Source organism: Phaethon aethereus (assembly GCF_964289735.1).
Source record: "Phaethon aethereus genome assembly, chromosome: 8".
In the NCBI taxonomy this organism is placed as follows: Eukaryota; Metazoa; Chordata; class Aves; order Phaethontiformes; family Phaethontidae; genus Phaethon; species Phaethon aethereus.
Window position 1 is genome coordinate 19,228,818 of NC_138584.1, and position 17,954 is coordinate 19,246,771.

The 17,954-nt window shown below is 44.9% G+C and overlaps 1 protein-coding gene across 1 annotated transcript in view; it reads left to right on the forward strand.

Moving 5' to 3' along the window:
* DDAH1 (dimethylarginine dimethylaminohydrolase 1) overlaps positions 1 to 17,954 on the forward strand; it is a gene marked incomplete at its 3' end in the record, with an annotated part of 57,815 nt that overhangs the window by 1,856 nt on the left and 38,005 nt on the right. The window lies entirely within an intron of this gene.

A 17,954-nucleotide genomic window follows, 5' to 3' on the forward strand; every position in this document is an offset into this window, starting at 1 on the left:
GTTGGAGAGGTGTGAAGGATGTGCAGCTGCGGGAGCCGTGCTTTGGGTGTTCTTAGGACTCTAACACACTCAGCCCATTCATAAACTCTTTCATCAGGCAGTGCGTGCGTTGAAGTGCCATCCAGTTATCTCCTTCCCAACGGGTTGTGAGTAGCAAATTAAACAAACCTTACTCTGCTTGAAACTGCAAAACTACTACATTGGCAACCTGCCTTCCTGTGAGCATGTCTTAACCCTCTTCGCACCCCTTCCATCTCCCACCCTCTCTGTGGTACTGTAGCTCATCTGGTGATCCGCAAGCACATACTGCTGTGCCTGTGGGACAGAGCTGGGCTACTAGCTGTAGTCCACCGGTAGCTGCTCTTGACCACTGATTGCAATGGATAAGTATCTCCACTTGCTATTTTTGATATTGTGACCTTCTTTTAGCAATAACAAAGTTTACTTGAATTTTGCGCAACTGTATAACAGTCTGAGATACTGCGCAGTTCTTGTACATGCGCTTCCTTGAGTGTACCCATGTGTATTTACTTTTTGAAGCACATCGGAATGCTCTTAAAGGTGACAGCATCACTAAAGTGTGTTTACCACATGCTGCTCTCAGAAGCAGCTGTTTCTCAGCCAGATTCCAAGTGAGTTTTCACTGATCTGTCCCATGACTCACTGGTATGTAGTTATTTGACTCTCATTGCCATTTGCATAATTTCTCACAAAGGGGAAATGGTGCAAATTCACAAGCTGTGTATGTGTGGGGAATCAGCTCTGGCTCAATATGTGATTTTTTTCCATTTTGAGGTCTCAAATTGTGCCCGTGCACAGTGAATTACAAGTTAGGGCAGCAGAGCTGAAAGTGGGAGTGGCTGTTACTATTTGCTGTACCATTTGAGGTGCCATAAGGAAATAAAAAAGCATGAAATGACGAAGCAAAGGGTGCGGGATACTTTTTACTCTCTACAAAGCAGGCTACTTTCTGTTCTTCCCTTCAGCATCACTAGTTGTTCTGGCTCAGGAAAGGTAGTGGACAAAGAGACACAACCCAAGGTTGCAGGAGTAATGGAGGAGAGCTACTGATTTGTGAGGAAGAGAAGGGTTTTGCTGGACCCTTGAGCAAAATAGCGTTGGGTGTGAGTACTTGACAGCATTAGCCCTCTCCTGGGGTTAAAACCAGCAAATTAAACACCAAATTAATTGTATCTTGCCTGTTACAAGTATCAGTCAGGTAAAGCAAAGCTTTCTTCTTTTAACAAAACACTACAAGATGTGACATTTACTTTTATAATACTAAAGATGTTAAATTGTTTTAAACCATAATTAGATGTTATTTCCCAGCATCCACAAATATGAAAAAGAATTGTGCTGCAGGGTATGCATATGGTAACAATTTATCATTGAATTACACAGTTTATTGTCAGTTTGAGAATAATACTAAATAAATCTAATGATCTATTCTGTTTATATTCTGGGATTTTTTTTTTTTTGCTTGGCCCATGCCTGCTGGCCCTGAGACCAGGTTTCTTACTGATCTGTACTCCCTAGTTCAGAAGTGATTGGAAGTAAAGCCTGAACATGGTAAATTTTTACTAGAAACAGCAGAACAGATTTACTGCTTTCCATGGGTGGCTTGTCCAGGCAGAGTCATGACTCAAGAGGAGAGAAAAAGCTTTGAAGCATAATTTGAACCTTATTAGTTCTCTTGAATGATGGAGCAATCCCTCCCCTGAGTTTTCTGTGAAGTAAAAAAGAAAAAAATACTGAACAAACATCCTCTTAAAGTTACAACAATGCATGACACTGCAGTGTAGTGCTTGTCTGAACATGTAACTTAATTATTTACAATTCTTCCTCCTGGGAACATCATTACAGCAGTGCTTTGCAGAGAGGGGGAGAAGATGCTCGTTTCTGCGGGATGGTGCCTGGCTGCTCCTGGTCCCTCTCCCCTCTGAGGCACCCCCCGGGGCGGCGTCCCCTCCCTGGCATGGTGACTGTGAGTCAGTTGTGTTTAGTTAGGGAGTCTGCTTTGTTTGAGTAGTTAGTGACCAGGATATCATCTTGAAAACAGTAAGACTATATCAAGGCTTTAGAAAGCAGAAATGTGTACGACTGCTTCGCCCAGAGCTTTGTGTGCTGTGATGGAGGGCTTGGCATGTGCCTTGGACATCTTGGCAAACATCTATGACAACCTCACTTTCATGAAGAGCCCCCCAAGAAGCAGCAGTGTTTCTTGTAGCTTCCTGAGAGGGTCTTCCCTGTTGTAGCCAGAGCTGCTCTGCTCTCGCTGCTGCCAGCCGGGGTTCTGGAGGTACCAGCTGCAGGTGCTCAGGCAGGCCAGGCACTGAGGCCTGTGGCCACTCTGAGCTGGAGGAGCCCAGCGCTGCTTCCTGACCCTTCTGTTCATCCTGATGGGTGGCTGTTGGCAGCCTCCCAAGGTCTTTCCTGAGGTTTATATTCACTCTGAATTCCTGGTTGAGAACTCCTGGAGGCTGGTGAAGTTTGTGAGGTCTGCCCTGTTAAATGTCTTTATCGGTGACCTGGGGCATCTGTATTGAGCTGTGAATGGCCCTGAACAGGGACGAGGGGGGCAAGGGTGAGAGGCAATACCCATGAGGTGTGGGCTGCTGTTCAGAGGGACCTCGCCAGGCTGAAGGAAGGGGCTGATCCATGGGGACCTTATGGAGTTGAACAGGGACAAATGCAAAGTCCTGCCCCAGGGAAGGAAGGATCCCTAGGTGGGACTGAGTTGGTGGGGGACAGTTCTGCAGAAATACCTGAGGGGATCTGCTAGGCATCACAGTGGCCATAAGCCAGCAGTGGGTCCCTGCAGCAAAGGCAGCCAACAGGATCCTGGGCTGTATTAACAACAGTAGACCCAGTAGATGGAGGGGAGTAATTGCCCTCTCTACTTGGCACTCACAGACCCCATCAAGAGCACAGAGCCAGGCTGTTCAGTCATGTGCCAGGAGGGCCCACAGACGCAGATTGAAGCATGAGGTTTTAATGGGGTATAAGGAGAAGGCTTTTCAGTGAGGCCAGCCAGGTAGTGGAACAAGGGCCTGGAGAAGCTGTGCAGTTGTCATCCCTGGAGGTTTTCAAGCCCCAGCTGGATAAAGCCCTGAGCAACCTGATCTGTTCCCACTCAAGGCAAGGCCAGCCATGAGAGGTTGGCCTAGAAACCTCCTGAGGTCCCTTCCTATTGAATTACTCTGAGCATGAAACCTGTTGTATATTAGGATATATGGAGTCAGGCATGTCAGTTGAATTGCCATGAAATCTCCACTGTTGAGACAGCTGACAGTCATTAAATCTGGATGCCTCCTGGTCTGATGGATCCACTGCTAGAAAACAAGGAGGATGAAGCCCTGTGAAACCAGTTTCTTCATGCTGCCTTTGAAAGACTACTCTCACCTCAGCAGGCTTGGTCAGCCTGGTATGAAAGTGGACCAAGGCTGTTGTAGTGCATTGTGACTCATACAGTCAACTGGGTGACAGAGGGAAAGAGGGAGGATATAGTCTATGCACCAGTTTCTCAAAGTGCAATCTCTTATTCTTCTTATGTAACGTAAGCACAAACGCATGAATGTTTTAGCAGTACAGTTGGTGTATGCTTGGCTTAACCTAGTTAATGTAAAGCCCAACTCCTGAGCGCGTACTCCTGACTTGAGCTTCCTGGCAAGACAGGACTCAGCCAGGCTTGTCTTGCTGATCTCTTAACTGTTTAATGGGCTTCTGTACAGAGCAGACTGGAGCAGTGGAGGAAGGAAGGAATGAGGGAGACAGGGTTGTAGGGTACCGTTTCTGCAAAGAATTAATAGATGGAGAGTTTGTGTTCAGGAAACCTGCCAAGAGGCATGTAGGAGGTCAGGCTCTGAAGCCTGATCAGACCAGTGAAAACCCAGGTGCATCCCAAAGACAACAGCCTGGCTGAATATGCAGCTGGAGCAGTGCTTTCAGGTGTCTTGTGCTCCCTGATAAACTGTCTGACAGATGTGTGAACTGAGCAGCACTGCCTCCATCTCCTCTGTTTCATGCTACTGAAAACCCATAATGCAATATTTAAGAACTGATGCAGCGTGTTCTTTCACTGACTAGACTTCTTATTAAGAAGGCTTGTCATCAATTACTGTAACACTATGCAGCAGGCAAATTTCTGCAGTAGTTTGTAATAGCGTTGATTGAGCTTTCAGGCTTTATAGATACTATTGCTTACCCCTTCAGCACCATTGCATTCTTTACGGGTTGTCTGTCTGGAGCAAAACAAAATAAAATCTGGGGTTATGTTTGTTCTTGCTCCAAGTTATTGTAGGGAGAAAAAAAGACTTGAATTAAATTTGGTCATGTTCAGTCAGTACTGGGAAAAAGCCCAGTATTTTTTTAGTAAAGTATAAAAATTAGTCATGCATTTAATGATTTGTTTGCAAGAGTCATGCTTATTTCAAGGCATTATATTTGTGTTATCAACTTCTGAACTTATTTTAAAATTCATAGTTTCTGGGGAGGCTTGCATTTGGCAGAAAGGTAAAGACTTTTGAAGTAAGCCAGAGGTAGATCACTAATGTGGATAAGCTGGGTGTCTTGTGTAGCTGAGTGCAGTCATCAGTGTGCTTGATGTTCAAGTTGATTAACTCCAATGGAAATGTTGTGATCGTTGACCAGACCACCAGTTCCAGCACCTTTTGTTCCAGCAGTATGTTCTCAGTTGTTTATTCCTCTGGTATAAACTCTTCTTGTCACCTTCTGAACACAACAGTGTTAGTTGCTGGGAAGAGCCCTCATCAGCACGTTGCTCTTACTGCTGAAGTTGTCTTAATGTGCTTGGGATAGCACAAAACAGCATTTCTGCCATTTCTGTGCATACACAAACAGATGGAAACCTGAAAGCTCAGCAAAATGCACCCACAGTGACCTGGCGTCTTCCCAGCTGCCACATAGGAAAGGGAGAATAGCTGATGCTGGGAAAGCTTCAGGAGCTGCCGCATAAAAGATCGCTGTGATTCCCTCCTTGGTTGTCAAGAGGAAACTTCCACCCAAGAGTGTTATTGTTCCCTGCTCCCCCAAGACCCACTGGGCACAACTTGTGGGGCTGCATTCCTGTGGTGTAGGAGGATACAGTCCTTCAGCAGTGAGGACAGGGGTTGAGCAGCAAAGGAGTATGTTTGTCAGATCCCATGCTCTCAACAAGCATTGGGGAGAACTCCTAGCTGCCTTTTGAGCATCTCTGGGTACCTCTTCCCTAATCTGCTTGCTCGATGGCAGGGCTTTGCCCACAGCAGTACTTCTGCAGAGCTTCCAGCTGCGCTGGGCCAGGTGACCTGCTCCTCAGTGCCGAGCACCCTGAGCTGCCACTCCTTCCCACCCTGCCCAGCTTCTGCTGTCACATGTGAACTAGAGCTTGCACCCTGTGCTGGGCTGGAGTCCTGCAGCTTACCACTTGCAGGAACAATTCTCAGGCCGGTTGGTGGAGGCTTCTGAGAAAATAGAGGGCAAAAAGAGTTACGTAGTAAGTTATGTATTATGTATTGCACAGACTGAGGTAGTACTACATAGCTGCTACTGAATTCTAGACACTTCCTCCGTGCCCTCTGTAGACCTAGACAGGTCTGTAGTGTAACAATGTCTATTGCAAAGTAATGGAAACACTAGGCTCAGGAAAAACAGATTCAAGGCTCTGCTAGCTCCTGAGGTTAATTAGGCTATGGGTTTTTTATTTTATAGCACATGCTAGTGCAAAAAAACCCTGTATTTGCTGACTAATCACTTAACCCAGTATCTCTCTGCACAACTGGCAAAGATTGGCCTCATTTCCATGGAGGATTAGCACTTGTGGATCACTAGAGAGGAAAGTGATTAAACATTTTATTACCACTTTAAATAATTCATAATTCTTTAAACTGTGATAACAAACTGTGGGGGTCTTGTACGTTTGCACTGACCCCTTTGCATGTTCTTATTGTGCTTTACCCTTGATGTTACAGACTACCTTTGTTCTGCATAGAAAACTTACGATAGAAAGCACAGGGGTTACTGCTGTGTCATTTCTTAGTGCTTAAAACAGTGGGTGAGTAAACATGGGCAAAAGCTTTATGTGAAGATTGACAAAAAAATTAGGAATGGCACTAGGTACCTTTCCAACCTCTTGTCAGATAGGTTTTTTTCTTGAATACCTTTCCCATTCTATACTGAGCCATATACATGTTCCTTTAGCTTGTCCTTTTCAGCATCTTCTCAGTCTAACCTCAAAATTAGAGTGCAAGTGTGCAAGATACTGTCAGTGAGTTATTTTCAGTTATACTGAAAACATGCTGAGAAGTACCAGTCAGACTTCAGGTAAGATGTATACCTGAGCCTTAATGTGGGTTTTGGTTGTCTTTTGCAGAGCATATAGTTGGCAGAACCAAATGTAATGATCTCCCATAAACAGTGTGTCAGTTGCTTTCTCCAGGAGCAAACATGTGATGCTCATCATGGGGCACAGAAGGCAATGAAGTAACTCTGGTCAGAATCTGCATCTGTGTTTTCTTTAATGTATTTCATTAGTGTTCATTTTCAGTGTTTTGGTATTAGCATGTAAATTAACTGAAAAGCACCCAGTAGAGGAGAAAAGCTTCTTAAACAGTATTTAAGTTTCTCTTAAAGAGTATTGAAGCTTAAAAAACAATCTTTCGGACAGTATCAGGTAGACCTTTATCAGAAGTCTATGTAATGGTAGTATCAGTAGACAAGAGAAGGGATGTTTTAGCCTCCTAAAGCAGACTATTTCAAAAGCAGTTTGATTTGTTTCTGTGGCTCTGCCCCTTCTATCTGCTTTGCAGTTTGAGTGCTGTCCCATGGTTCGGGTAGGTGGTTCTTTGGTCTTAAAGTTTATTGCTGATGTAGCTCTAACCCTGTGTTAATAGGGCTGTCACTTTGGGTGAACTGTATTTTTTAATTTTCAGTTTTGCTTCTGTGATCACAGATTTAATGAAAATGTTAGGAAGTAGCTTCTAGTCAGATCAATATAAGTGGACTATGTTCATTGTAATTGGTTTCTATCTATAGAACTGTAAAACAATCTTTAAGGACAGTCTAGGAGCAACTTGGGTTTAATGCTTTTCTAGCAGAGGCAATATTTAGACTTTGTTATTAAACTGCAATGTCAAGTTTCTCGGGACTATCAAAGTTGTTCACCAGAAGATTAAAAAAAAAATGGCAGAACCCAAATTAAATGCCTGTTTTTAATATCCTGTGGACACTGATTATTATTGTGGAAGCCTGATTTCAGCTTTTGTACTTTGTTAATCACTGTTCCTTTAGCTGTGATAAATAGCCCTTGGTGAGCTTACAGTTCAGTGCAAATGCTAAGTGGTTAAAGGTTCCAAATAACTGTAAGAGCTTCCTCAAAAAAAGTGAAGAGAGCCTTTTCTGCTGCTCTGACTTATACATCTGGCTTGGAGCTACCCTGCCCGGACTTTCAGATTGAACCTCAATCTTTCTTTGGTAACTCCCTCACTTAAAAGCATTATAAAAACTAGTTTACCACAGTCACTGCTGGAATTTTGGTTTTGAGACTTAAAGCTGGGGATGTTACAAAACCCCTGTAGGTTGTCTGATAGGTTTCTTTAATCCTAATGCTCCCTGCAAGCCTGCAGCACCGTACGTGCTCTGCAAAGGAGAGAGTTGGTATGCAGGACGCAGTGCTGTCTTGCGCATCGTGGGATCTTGACAGCAGCTCCAGAGTGTGGCAGAGCATGTGATGCAGAAGAGCTCCTGCATGCTGTGCGTCTGCCTGTTGGCTTCTGAGATGCTCCAGTATGGGGAGCAAAGTCCCCAGCTGAGGTTTGCCATGCTGCACCAATGGCACAAGCAGCAGTTGCTCCCAGCACTGTGCCAGGACACACATGCACAGAAGCAGCATATATCTTCATTTTCCCTCTGCTGCCTCCCATGTGCTTCCACTTGCAAACCCACCTCCAGTCCCATGTCTCTCCACCTGGTCCCCTCTCTAGCCCTCATGTCTCCCAGTTGGCCTCTCATAGCCCCTCTGTACTGGTCCCCCAAGGCAGGGTCCTGATGTGCCCTGCCACCGCGCTCCCATGCGGAGCACGGGCTGCAGCGCTGTGGGAAGAACAGGAGCTGGGATGGCATCTCTGCTGGCAGGGCACACCTCTGACAGCACCTCTGCAGGGCTCTGCCGTGGTCGAGGGTAAGTGCAGCTGTTTGCTGGTAATAGCGTGTGGAGGTGCCTGTCTCACTTCATTAAAGCTCTCTAAACTTGACTGATTTCCCTTTCCACTAAACGCTTCAGTAATGAACGCATTATAGGTTTGTATGGCAATCTAGCGTTTCCTTTGAGCAGTGTGGTGCAAGGTCTTTTAGCTGATATGGAGCTTTTGTTATAAAGCGCTGTCTTGAGAAAAGATGTACAGGTCCTGTAGTTCACTTCCTAGGAAGAGACATGTCTCATGTTTTTACACAATGTTATTTGTCTAGCTAACACTCTAACCCAGTGGAACAGATATTCCTTAATCTTTTATTCCTATTATCTTTTAAATTTTTGTGTTTCTTTGCAGGCCCTTCTGGCAGTTGGCTTTATAAGGACAGTACTTTCTACATTCTGATGCCAAGTTCACTGTGCTCACTTGTTGCCCCAATGCTGCATCTTGCCAAGCTTCCTCCAGTTCTAGAGTCTTGATTATTTTTATACAAAACTCCTAATGCTGCATATAAAACCAGTGTGATTTCCTTGATGCTCCTTGAGTCTCAGCTCTGGCAGTGGACAGAGTGGTTCATAGTAAAACATACTTCTGACATAGAAACATAAATGTGGCAGAGGCAAGAACCTCTGGTTTGTTACTATTTCTCCCAAAACTGCATTTGATCAATAAGGCCAGTTGTGTCCTTAAACTCACTGCCTCCAATTATCACTCTTGGCAAGATGACCAGGGCATGCAACTCTTCAACAAGCATTAGTCTAAACACTGACTTTTTTATTAAAATAAATACATGCAGACTTTAATTTCTACCAATACTACTGGTTATTCTCCCTTGCTGGTTTCTCCAGAGTGACTCTGGAACAGCTACTCAGCCTCTGCTGCAGACACAGCATGAATCCAGCACAGGTGAGGTGGGACGTGACCAAGCTTTAACTTGCAATACTCCGCTCATACCGGGTATTTTGTGAACTTAGCAGCTCAGATTATCCTGCACAAACAGTGTCTATGCTTCTGTGTTGTTCACGTTGCAGAGGATTTCTTGTCTCTGTCAAAAGTCTCCTGGTAAATAGTACTGGATCAAAAACGTAGACCTGATTATTAAGTGTCTGACCTGAAACACAAGTCACCTATACAAAGCGGAGTCTTCATTGCCCATAAGTTACCCATTACCTAGAGGCATCTTCGTAGAATGCTTCTGCCGTCATTGCTTGTGGCAGACTCGCAGAGGTTGGTGGCTGCAGAGAATGTGTTCCTACCTAGAAAGAAATTACTGTCAGTAATTGCTGATCATTAATTGCTTTTAAAATACCCCGTTTTTTACAAGTGCATATCTCTAATCAAGTTGTAAAAGAGCTTCACCTTTGGTATCAGGTTTGGGCAGTCACAACTATAGGGTGAAGGTAAATGAAGTGCCCACAGTATCAGGTGACTATCTTTTCTTGCTGCCTCTTTTGTAGCAGTATTGGGATTTTTTTCTTTGAAGAAAAATTAAATGTTTTATGGCTGAGATGTACCTGAATCAGGTCTTGCCTTAATCCAAGGCCACGGATCACACACAAGTTACTTGATCACACTGCAATGTGCTATTTTTCTGTCATTTTTGAAGCAATAGCAAAACCAAACAAGTATTTAAAAAATAGCTGGTTCAGGACTTGCAGAACTCATTTTCCTTTCTGTAGAGATTCAGTATTTGGCACTATCTTTAAAAAAAAAAATGTGATAATTTGTTTCCGGAAGGTTTATGTGTGTTAATAGTACAGGAATTGGCTGTCCATGTCTGTCTCTGGGTGCCAACCAAAGTTCTCTGGCAAGATGAAATTGTCTCAGCTCAGTCCCAGCTGGCCACTGAAACAAGACTGCCACATAATTGGACAGTACTGACAGTGTTGTGATTGATTCTGTATTTCTCTCTTCTTTTTCTGAGGCTTAATGTAAGAGCTGTCAGGGAATCTGAATCCCATACCTCATAGAAAGGGTGATCTTACATGACGAGAATCCAGCTTGTGCATACGTCTCTGCACTTCAGTATGGTTGATGTCCTTTGAGTCACAGACCAGCAGCCATGCAGATGGTTGTCTCCATCCAAACCCAAGCTAGAAAGGCAAGTGTTTTAGAGCTGGAGCTAGTTTTTGGCCTGCTCTCCAAAAATGGCAAGCGATGTCTTTTAGAATACTTTGACTGTTTACTACTAAACTCCAGACCATGCCTCTAAAGGTGAGAGACATTTTCCAGTCCTACAGGAGTCGATTTTGCAAACAGTGCAAGTGTTTTGGAGAGTTCCACTTACCCAGATAGCTGAGTGTGCCTGTCATCACTGTGCTTAAAACAGTAAAAGTGATGGATCTCAAGTATCTCACATTCTTCCAACACTGTGCAGAGGAGGGGTGGTGTGGCTATTGCTAGTCACTAGGTATTCACTGAAGTTTAATGCACTGGTTCATGGCTTGGTATCTGTAGCCACATGTATTTGGAAACTTCCAAATGTGGTACTTTCCTGGAGTCAAGGGTGTTAAAGGAGGTGGGCTGGCACAGGGTTGTGATAGACCCTTTTCCACATTCCTCCTGGCTGCAGCAGCTCAAAATGTGTACAAAGAGCAACTGGTTTTAGTGTAGTTTCTAGGAGAAATCAGGCAGAACTACTCTGCTGTTGGCCTTACTGATCTTTGTCCAGTAAGTCTTGATCCCTTTGGCTGATCTGAGCTGATTTTAAGGAAGAAAACTGAAAGGCAGAACCCCACCAATGCAGGGTAAGTAGTCAGGGCAGAAGTTAGGGTAGGAAAGGCATGCTGTCACAGCCAGTATGAAGGAAAGGGTGGGGATGGGGGGGTGTGACCTGGCAGTTGATGTAGGGCAGAGCCCCTTGTCAGCACTTTATGCATTGTGCTGGATGCCATGTCTTCACTGATGCAGGCAAGTCCAACTGAAACCCCAATCCGTATGAAATGGGGCTTCAGTAGTGCCATACAGCAATCTCTTATATTTCTGTCCTTTAAAGCAGATGTTTCTGTTAATCCTCCTCTTGTTCTGGGGTGTGACCTTATTGTCACACAGTAAAACAACCAGCTTGCCTTGGCCACAGGGCTCTGGGGTAGGACAGTCCCTTCAAGATGAGCACTTCTAAAACTCTCTTAAATGCTGTATACCTCCAGTATTGCTGAAAGGCCATTTTTTTACTGGGCTTAAATTGATTATTCATCTGGACCTGAAATGCTGTGTGAGGTTCTGGTTACCCATTCTGGAAATGCAGTGTAAGCAGAAAAGGTAGGAGTGGATGAAAAAACCTTGCTGTAGTGTAGGACTGCTTCTGTATGGAGTGATGCTAATTAGATACATGCCTTTATCTCAAAGTTATTTTGGACAGGGAGGGGAGAAATAGGAGAGCTCTACAATATCTCAAATGATATGGAGAAAATGAACCGGGAATGATAGTATGAAACTTGATGACATCCAGAGAAATACCCAGGCAGCAAATCCAAGCAGAAGGAAGTACCTTGTCATGCAACGCACAACTGAACTGTCTATTCATTGCTAGGATGTTGCTGGGGCCAAAAGTACAGATAGGTGTTAGCTAATGAAAAAGAGATCCATCAATAGCTGTTTAACACTTTGATCTAGATGCAATATCTGGCTTTGGAAATATATGCTGCCTCTTACAATAAGCTGGGGGAAAATATACCAGAGACAGCAGTACTTTGTACTTGTCCTCCTTCTGTTATTCTTTCCTTAAGCTGCCAGTACCAACCACTGTTGGAGTCAGGCTACTTGGATATACAGGTCTCTGTGACCCACTTAAGCTGTTCATGTATTATGAATAAGCTGTAATACTGATACCTGTTTAACAGACTCATAATGAGCTGCTTGCTGTGATCCTGAAGGTCATGAGTTGTCCAAGGACTGCTGTTTGGGAGGCAGCTGCCCTGCTTTAACCCTGCAGAGACCTTGCTGGTGTTTTCGTCCCACTGGACAAAGGGAACCTGTGTTCGGGCTTAATCAGGGTGTCAGATGGCATAAGATGGGCCATCACTAGCACCAGGAATGGGTGCTTTGAGGTCAGATGTTGATTTATTTTCTTCCCTGTCTCAGTATATCCGTCCTAGAACAGAGTAGAAAATGGAATGATTCCACCATTAAGACAGAGATATTTTATGTCAACAGTATAAAAGGATTTTTTCCCCTCCCTTAGCAAGTCAGATTAACCCTAAGAAACAGGGCACACTTTGTAAAGCAGAGATTTCTCATTGGAAAATGTTGTTTCTAGCCTTTCCACATCAGCTGTGAAAACATATTGCCATCCAAGCTTTGCAAAATGATTCTTAGAAAGGCCTAGCAATGAATACTTGGCATACAGAGGTTTCATATATTGAGGTTTAAGGTTCTGGAAGAGAGTGTCCTAGAAGAGCCTTTGCAGAAAGGTACCATGGGGAGGGTGGTCTCCCATGGCCCCTGGTGTCTATGTTGTTGTGGGGCTGTTGATGGCAGCTGATAACCTCCCAGTTTGTGCTGTGGGGATGATGGACAGGCTTTTCCTGAGTGGCCTGATATAGAGCGAGCCTGAAAATACCAGCATCGGTGATAGAGAATAGTTGTTCATTTCCAGAGTGCAAGGAGCCTTTTGGAAAAGGTGCCACTCTGCCCTTATACCCCTGCTTCACAGCTAACCAAATCATTAAAAATCTACAAAGCAGAACTGGTCTTTTTATGCCTGCAAAGAGCAGATGCAGGAGCCATTTCTAGGTGTGTTTGAGTGGCAGGCTGCCAGGAGTGGCATCCATCTTACCTGAGAAAATGCCATGAGCAGCCTGAAAGCCATTTCTGAGGGGAGCATCAAGCCGGACGTGCATCGTGCAGGTCTGACCGGAGAGCTTCCACAACAACCAGGAATGGTGTGGCCGGGGTTGGACGGGAAGTGCTCTTCTGTGGCTATGTTTCCAAAAGGCCACCCGGCTGTCAGCACTTGGCGTGGACCTGTGGCATCGGTGATGCCCTGCTCAAACAGAGGCGGTGAGGTTCTGGGGCCTGTAGGTGTTACAGCCTGCTGAGCAGGGAAGAAGGGCTCTTGTGCTGCGTTTCTGTTTGCTTTGGTGCTGGCCGCTTGGCTGCAGTAAGACTCCCAATGGGTTGGTCTGACCCAACAGCTGGAGCCGTGGGTCCCCTGCAGCCTGCGCTGCTGTGGCACCATGTCCTGGCCGTGCTGGATGACTGGAGAGTAGCAAAAGTAAATGCCAGGAAAGGTGAAACTAATACAGAGAAGGGCAACTGCTCTCCAGGCTCTGACAAAGGCAGCTGGGTCTGTGGTACTGGTGGGAAAATACTCCTGTGACTGTCTCCTCCACTAGCTGCGGGTGTGTCGTGTCCCTCCCAGGGCTTGCTGTTGCATGTCCTGGCTTTGATATTTCCCAAGCGTGGCTTTGTTTCTCGTTTCTCCATCCTTAGGGGAACCTTGGCACAGATGTCAGCAGCCACCAGAAACCGCCAAAAGCTTTTGTGCAGTTGAAATGTGCTCTGTCTGCACTTCATCTTAAGGACTAAAGGCACTGCTTGTAATTCTGCACCAGGCTTCTCTGATTTTAACCTAGTTTCCACTTTGCTTAGTTTCCTTATCCTCTTTACAGGGCTGCTGTGCACAACCAGAAGCCTAATGGTAGCTCCTAAAGGTCTGCCAGCCCTCCAATGCGCAGCAGTATTCCCAAAACTTTGAGAAGTGGGTTTGTATTTCTCTGATGGAATGTAAACAAAGGGCTGCTAGTAAAACCGTGTGTAAGGTCTCATTCACATTTATAGAAGTCCTGAAACCTTATCTAAAAAGTGCCCTATTTTGCATTCCTGAAAGCAGATTCACTACATAACTGCGTCTGCCATGAAGTGCTATGCTGGTAACAGACTGGGCTTCTCATGAGTGGCATGAAAAGTGCTGAAAACCCGTTTTAATCTTATTAGCCTTATAAAATACACATTGACAGTCATGTTAAATATTTAAACACATAGAATGGACTTCAGGCTTTGTACTAGCAGGAGGCATCCAGCATGGGAAGTGGCCTAGAGGTGTCTGTCAGAAGTGCAAGCGTTGTCTACCTGCTCTGAAGCTGGTGGGACTCAGAGCAGGGAGGAGTGTGGGGGAGCTGGATGTAGATCTAGCTGATGGTTTCAGTCCAGGAAGGAGTGAAAGGATAGACAGGCAGTTGCTATGCATATGGTATGTTAGGATTTGAGGAGAGGGACTTTTTCTTTTAACTTTAAGGCTTGTGTCTGTGATGCAAGTGTATAAGTAGCTGGGGCTCAATCCTGTAAGGTGACAGTACTTAATGCAGAGCCTGTAATCAGTCGTCTTAGTTTAAAGCACTTACAACTCTTTCCTGCCCTGTGTCTGCTTGCTTACCATCTCCCTGAGCTGATCTCATGATCATGTTTTTCAATAGTGGAAAGTCTGATGTAATGTAATAATGTAACATTTGTCAAGATGATACGGCTTTAGCTTTAAAGTTTTTCTTAGCCTTAAATATTGACTAGGAGATTTTTAGACTGTAGTGTGGTGCTGACAAAAGTGTGTGGTTAATAGCACAATAGAACTTGCATGCATAGTAATATTAAGTACAGTGAGTGGCAATATTAAATATATCCAGCAACAAGTTTTAAGAACAAGCTAAATCTATGTGGAGCATGGATCTTTTAAAGAATGCTTAATCTTTGTGCCTTGCTTTCTGCATGCCCCTCCAGGGATGGGAAAGCTGTCTCTGATGCATAAAGCGTCTGACATGCCTCCCGTATGTGTTGACTGCTCTAGTAATGGGATTTTCTGTAGGTTTTCCCCTTTATATCTAGTAGAAAATAGATGTGCTCATTTAACTTTTTTGGGAAGCTACTCCAGAGGAGCTGAGCATGAGGAGGTGGCTGCCATTGACCCCAGCTTTCCTTGTCACGCGTACCCTGTCTGGTGCAAGGCATTGCTCCCAGCCCTGCACAGACACCGGCGTAGGTGATAACTCCTGTAGATGAGATCAGCAGCAGAATCTCTTTAAAGTATTTTAACATGCCTGAAGAACTGCTCACACCATGGTATGTGTTCTCTGACCCCTGGCCAAAGCCCTGAAATGGGAGGTACAGGCAAAGTGCCTCTGAAAGGCACGATTTCCTACTGAGCCTACATGTGATTTGGGAGCCCAGCCCAGCTATATAGGCACTCATACTGAGAAGCTTGGGCTTCTGTTTCTCAACTCATCCTTAAAACTTGAGTTGCTGGTATGCTAGGAGTGGGGTTTTTGTTTTTCACAAAAGATGTTCTTGCCTGCCACTTCCCCTGCTTTTGCTGCTGTAAGAGAGCTAAGCGTGAGGCAGAGGAGCATGCCATCACATGCAGGAGGTAGGAAAGGTGTGTTAGAAAGTATGTTAAGCTATGATTGCTGCTTGTATCAGCACAGGCTGTAGGAAGCTGCATTTTCTGTGAACAACTAGTATATCTGAGGGTCACCTCTGAAAGGAGCCAAGAACCTTCACAGTGTCCAGCGTGGTCCTTACTTCATGCCAGCGGCATGGACACGCGTTCAGGTGCTTGTGAGACCTGGCGTGAGGAGAGGGGATTTGTCTGAGTGCATCTGTATGTGGCCTAAATGCTGGATTTCCAGCAAGGCTTTTTCCTAAGCTGATCTGTCAGTGGGAATTGTCTTGTGCCAGCAGCGATGTCTAGAAAAAGGCTCCCTGAAGTACAGGTGTGAGCTGTAGCAGCCTATAAGTATCTCACACCAAGAAATGGCCTTGTCCAGCTGTAGTGCAGTCTTGCAGGGTAATTCAATTGAAGAGACTAGAAAACATGGAAACTCTGGCTTCCTCAGTCCATCATGAGTTGCACTTTTAGGAACATGCGTGGAAGATCTGTAAGTCTTGCCTGAGTCTCCTACGCAGAGTTTTCACCAGCTAGGTCATCTTGATAGAAGTGCTTGCTGGAAGTACCCCAGGACTCATGGAAAACCTAATTCAGTGTACTTGGAGGATCAGTTGTTTGTTCTTTCCATAACACTTGCTTCTCTGGAGTAAACTGTTCCAGCGCCCTACTGGGGTGGTATCTTACTGAGCTGTTTTCTGGGAAGCACATTTTTTGGTGATACCTTCAGCCCTGTAGTTTCCAAATTCAGTTAATCTCAGTGGAAGCAGTCTCTTAGCATAGAAGCCAACCAGACACCCATGACAGCAGAGGGAAGAGCGGAGTTATTTTAGAGTTCTAAAAATTAAAAAGTGTGTTTGTCACTTGCATTCCTGGGTCTTGGCCTGAACAAGGAGTGGAGGTGCCAAAATACCGCGAGAGCGTCTGTTGCTGCAGTATGTCTGGCCGAACCAGAAGCAGGAAATTCTTGTGAGAGCCTGTCTCATGAGATTGCCAGCCAGCTCTGAGCCTTGCCGGTTAGTGTGAGCTGGTGAGGTGGGAATGTGGTTGAAAGAAAAATATTTGAAGGTGGGTAAAGTCTGTCATTAGGAGTGATAGCAGTGCATGTGTGTGAGGCGTGGTGGTGGTTTTCTGTTTTGAATGTAAAAGCAAGAAATGAATCCATGAAGCAAACTTGCATCACCTTCCTTCTTCCAGTGGAGGAGGAAATAGGGAAAACTCCCCGTACGGGTTGAGCGCTCCTCTGGTCTGCCTCTGTGCACTGCCTTTGGGTCTCCCTCTGGTTTGAAGGGGGGCCAAATCCATCCCCCTGGTTCATAACATCCTTTTTAAAACTCGTAGGTCAGGAATTTTTTCTTACCCTAGGCTAGACTCTGCTCTAAAACTTTCCATGTTGTCGTGTGCAGAGCTGCCTTGGCAGGAGCAGGGATGCAGGCGCTGCAGTGAGAGCCCTGGTGCTTTAACCCCCCCGTCCAGTAGACTTATTCCACCTTGGCTCCAGTTCAAGACTATTTAAAAGGCCATAACCAGTCCATGCTGCTGTTTTCAGCATTATTGCTCCTGGTGGAGCTGTAACAGTGGCAAACTTTAAAGGAAAAGGACATAATGGAAACTGATTAGAAAAGCGGAGAAAGTCTCAGGGTACAATAAAGCATTGCCTAAAGAAAGGGGAGGGCGTAAGGTGAGGCCTTAAAAGGCATGTATTCAATCACAGCAGGGCAGGAAATAGCTTTAGGAGAATTTTTTCTTTGGTCCATTCATAACCTGGTTTGTACCTCATTAACTTTCTGTTAGTGCTTTTTTTCCTTCTGAAATCCAGGGTAACTCATTCCCGCTGAAGTCAATGTGAAGAGTCATTCAGCACCAAGCGCATGAATCCTCTTGTGCAGATTAAACAAGAGAAGCTCCCGATGTTGCTCTCATCCTACAGAGATGAGAAGCACGTTGAGGATATGCTGATGATACGCTGATGATGCATGCTTTATTTACTCCATTTTTGTGGAGCTACAGTAAGCTTCCCAGAGGTGCCTTTTCCAGGGCACCTTGCACTGTTTTTCTGTAATACCTTGCATGTGCAAATGATGATCCACGTGCAGTTGCATTCTCGCTACTGGTTGCATTAAGCTTGTTAGATGGTTAGAAGCTCCTGCTTTATGAAGGTATTGCCATAAAGGCTGTATAGCTTAAGACGTGCCTGATTGTTTAAGATCTTGGAGACTCTTCTCTTTCTGCCATTCCCTGCTTACCTAACAAATGCTGGTTTTCCAAACCATTGTTCTGCAGTGCTAAAATGGGATTCCAGGTATTTTAAACTGTGCTTCATTATATCCTTTAGGAAAGACAGCTGGGGTTTTGTCTTGCTGATGAAGCCCAATTTGAACGACTTTCCTCAT